The following is a 4585-nucleotide window of genomic DNA, read 5'->3' on the forward strand; positions in this document are numbered from 1 at the left end:
TGAAATGGGACACCGGTGATCTCCATTCCCCGTGGTTCCTGGCTCCCAGCAGGAGGGAAGGGGTTTGCTGCCGGGATGGAGCCGCCGGCAGCAGCCCAGGCTCTGCTGCTTCTCTGTCACCCACGGGGATGATGGCAGAGTTCAGCTGTGCCTAAAAGCCAAGCTGAGTCTGTCCAGAAGGGATTTCAGGCTGTTTGTATAAACTGTCCCTTTGGTTTTTAGTGCTGGAAACACAAACCAGAGCAAGCCCTGCTCCAGTGCAGGAGTGAACCCAGCTCTTGTGCTCCCGGACATCCCAATCCTGTTTCCCTGAGCAAACCCAGATTCTGCCAACCCAAATCCAGGTGGCGCAGACAGATTTTATGGAAAATCCTTTCCTTAGGATTTTTCATCCTGAGAAGCTGAGAGGCCTCAGGAACAAAATGTAGACATTGATTATCTGCTGCTGTGGAATGCAACAGGTGCATCTGTGATTGGCCCATGTTGGTTGTTTCTAATTAATGGCCAATCACAGCCCAGCTGGCTCAGACAGAGAGCCCGAGCCACAAACCTTTGTTATTATTCCTTCCTATTCTATTCTTAGCTAGCCTTCTGATGAAACCTTTTCTTCTATTCTTTTAGTATAGTTTTAATGTAATATATATCATAAAATAATAAATCAGCCTTCTGAAACATGGAGTCAGATCCTCGTCTCTTCCCCAGTCCGAAAACCCCTGTGAACACGGTCACAATCCTGGTGCTTCCAGACCCGGGGGTGCTCACAGCACATCCCACACCAGGGCTTGGCTCCCCCATGGGGCAGTGACCCCCGAGAAAATCCCCTCTGGACCCTGCAGGCCTGGGCTGGGCCGGGGAGCAGCGCTCCAGAGGACTCAGCAGTTTAATCCTGGCACAGCCCTGCTGAGCTCAGCATCTCCCACGAGCCCACACTGGCATAAAATCGAGGTGTTTTTCCCCTGGGAGCAGCACAAGGGGCATCCTGGAAAGAAGCTGAAAGCAGCTGGCAAACCTGGATGTGTGATTCCCTCAGGAGCACCTGGATTCAGCCCTGGACAGGCCTGAGCTGCTCTGATTAGAGAGCAAAGCACCAAAGGCTCAGAGGCACGAGGCCATGGGCTGACACTGCAGCTTCATCCTGCATCCCAAACCTCCAGGGGAGGGCATGGAAAACCTGGAGAACCTCAGCTGTGCTGCCCGGAGAGGGAATGGCCAAATCCCAGCTCCTGTTCCCCATGCTCTGAGACCCCAGCCCAGCACACATCACTGCTGCTCTGCCCTGGGGGATGTTTCCATCTCTTTGTGCTCAGAACGAGGGTTTCTGGCTTTCCCCAGCACATGGAACAGGGTTTGGGGGCTCTGAGGGGCAAGGTCCCTCTGCCAGGAGGCACTGGGGCTCTGGGAATGCTGCTGGGCAGGGATGGAGGGCACCCCTGGGGCAGGGACCAGCTCCCTGGGCAGCTCTGATCCCGGAAGGAAGGAAGGAAGGGGCGGAAGGAAGTGGAGGAAGGGAGGGAGGGAGGAAGGGAGGGAGGGAGGAAGGAAGGAAGGAAGGAAGGAAGGAAGGAAGGAAGTAGCGGAAGGAAGTGGCGAGAGGAAGGGAAGAAGGAAGAGGGAGGCGGAAGGAAGTGGGAAGGAAGGAAGGAAGGAAGGAAGGAAGGAAGGAAGGAAGGAAGGAAGGAAGGAAGGAAGGAAGGAAGGAAGGAAGGAAGGAAGGAAGGAAGGATCCCACCCCATCCCAGAGAGGAATGGAAGCTGCTCCAGGCACTCCCAGCCCAGCCAGGTGTTCTCCAGCCTGTAGGCCATGACCTGTTCCAGAGCTATTCATATTCCATCCTCCACCTCCATCAGTTAATTCCCTTTAATTAACTGATTAAAGGTAATCAGCTGGAGGGGTGGGAGGAGCACAGGAATTCCTACTGGGGAGTTTGGGTGCCAATCAGAGACCCCACAAAGGTGCTGGGTGAGCTTCCCTTCCCCACATTCCTCATTCCCATCGGCTGCATCCGGCTCCTTTTTGAGTCCAAGGGGGAAACACCACGGCCCCTTTGGCATGAGGGGGGTGGGAGCCACCCCAGCCCCATGAGATGGAGCTGGAGCATGGATAACCCAGCCTGGATAACCTGGGTAACCCAGCCTGGATAACCTGGGCAAACCAGCCTGGATAACCTGGCTAACTCAGCCTGGTTAACCTGGGTAACCCAGCCTGGATAACCCAGCCTGGATAACCTGAGCAAACCAGCCCGGTTAACCTGGCTAACCCAGCCTGGTTAACCTGGGTAACCCAACCTGGATAACCTGGGTAACCCAACCTGGATAACCCGGATAACCCAGCCTGGATAACCTGGCTAACTCAGCCTGGTTAACCTGGGTAACCCAGCCTGGATAACCTGGATAACCCAGCCTGGATAACCCGGATAACCCAGCCTGGATAACCTGGCTAACTCAGCCTGGTTAACCTGGGTAACCCAGCCTGGATAACCTGGATAACCCAGCCTGGATAACCTGGTTAACCCAGCCTGGATAACATAGGTAACCCAGCCTGGTTAACGTGGACAACCCAGCCTGGATAACCTGGATAACCTGGATAACCCAGCCTGGATAACCTGGCTAACACCCCCCTGCTCTGGGACTCAGGGGAGTCAACAGCAGCTCTGCATCTCGGTGGGGAAGGAAGGGATCTAATGAGGGTAATTAGGGTGATTGAGCCCTGGGTAATGGAGCTCCCAGCAGAACCCTCAGTTCCCTGCTCTGACACACCACAAACTGTAATTTTGCATAATACAACCAGGTAATTTAGCATAATAAAGGTGTCACCCACATGCACAGCAGTTCCATTCCTGGCCAGGCTCAGGCTCCCTCCCCCCAGAGGGTTTTCAGCCCCGGCCCAGGGTGGAGCTGCCGGGCAGGACCCGGGCATGGAACGGGGACACCCTCGGTTCTCTGGCTGTGGAGCCGTGGGTGGCACCGGGATGGGTGCCAGGGGAAACCCAGGGAGCTGTGGGCTGTCACAGGGAGCCAGCTGGGCGCCACCAAGCCAGTGCCATGCCGGGAGTGCCACGGGCTGGGTGACACTGGAGCTCGGGCACCATGGGAGCCTCGTGTCCCTGCAGGAGCTCCTTCTGCTCCATCTGCCCCTGGTGGCACGGGGAGAGGACCTTGGGGAGGACCCTGGTCCAGCTGGGAATGGAGGAGGCTCCCAGCCCTGCTGGAGCACTGGGATAAGTGCAGGCAGCCAGAATTCCAGGGAGCAGAGGCAGCTGGAGCTTCCCTGGGAGCTCTGGGCATGGCTCCCCCAGCCCCTGGATGCCTTTGGATCCTTCCCACTGCAGCTCGGCCCAGGGGAGGTGGGAAACTTCCAGGAGCCCCAGCTCTGAGGCAGCAACCCCCACCCGGTGATCCAGATATTTCCCTGCACCGAGGTGGGAGCAGCCCCAGGAGCCTCCAGCTGCCACCACCACCCACCCTGTGACAGAACCCCAGCCTGGGGACCAACAGCCAAGGAGGGGACAAGTCCGTGCAGGTGCTCTGGGATCAGGGGCACGGCTGGAAATCTGGGATGGAGCAGAGCCAGTCCCAATGGCCCAGGGCTGAGCCAGGAGCTGGAATTGTCCATTCCAGGAGCCAAGGGAGTTGAAATTGTCCATTCTAGGATCCAAGGGAGCTGGAATTGCCATTCCAGGAGCCAAGGGAGCTGGAATTGCCCTTTCCAGTAACTGTAATTGCCCATTTCAGGATCTGGAACTGCCCATTCCAGGAGCCAAGGGAGCTGGAATTGCCCGTTCCAGGAGCTGGAATTGCCCGTTCCAGGACCTGGAATTGCTCATTCCAGGAGCTGGAATTGCCCTTTCCAGGAGCTGGAACTGCCCATTCCAGGAGCCAAGGGAGCTGGAATTGCCTGTTCCAGGAGCCAAGGGCAGAGCAGGGCCAGGGTCCCCATCCTGTTCCTGGTTCTAGGTCCCCCAAGGTCTGAAGCACCCAGCAGAGCTCCTCCAGCTGCCCCAGGAGCTGAACCCCAAGGAATCCTCACAGCCAAAGCCCCAGAGCAGCCCCAGGGCACCCTCAGGGCACCCCAACTCTGCCTCCAGCATCCCAGCCCGGGCAGCAACGCTGGGATTCCCTCAGTTCAAAGTGAGGATCTGGCTCTGCCTCCACCTTTCCCCTCCCCCATCTCCTGCTCTGGGGGATTGGTGCTGAGCTGAAGGGCGAGGACAGGGGACAGCGGAGGGCCGGGTCCCCTTGTGACAGCGAGGACTGGGGCGGACACCCCAAGGTCATGGGCTGGGAGCATTCGGGGTGAGCAGGGGACATCCTGCCTCTGCCACCTCCTCGGTGGCACTGCATCCAGCCGGGGACAGCAGCCAGCTCCGGGGACCAAAGGGAGCCGATCCAAGCATCAGCAGGGGCGATGTGCCAAGGCGATGCCCCAAGGCGGGGAGGAGGGGCTGTCCCTGGGGAAACCCTTTCCTCCCGGCAGGAAGCACCACAGGAGCGCGGCCGTGTCCCTGCTCGGGGTGCTCAGCCCCGGGGGCTCCCCGGGCCAAAATCGCCTGGGAAGCTCCAGCCCGGGAGCGGCTGGGGGGCGGAG

Source organism: Geospiza fortis, unplaced genomic scaffold (assembly GCF_000277835.1).
Source record: "Geospiza fortis unplaced genomic scaffold, GeoFor_1.0 scaffold32, whole genome shotgun sequence".
In the NCBI taxonomy this organism is placed as follows: Eukaryota; Metazoa; Chordata; class Aves; order Passeriformes; family Thraupidae; genus Geospiza; species Geospiza fortis.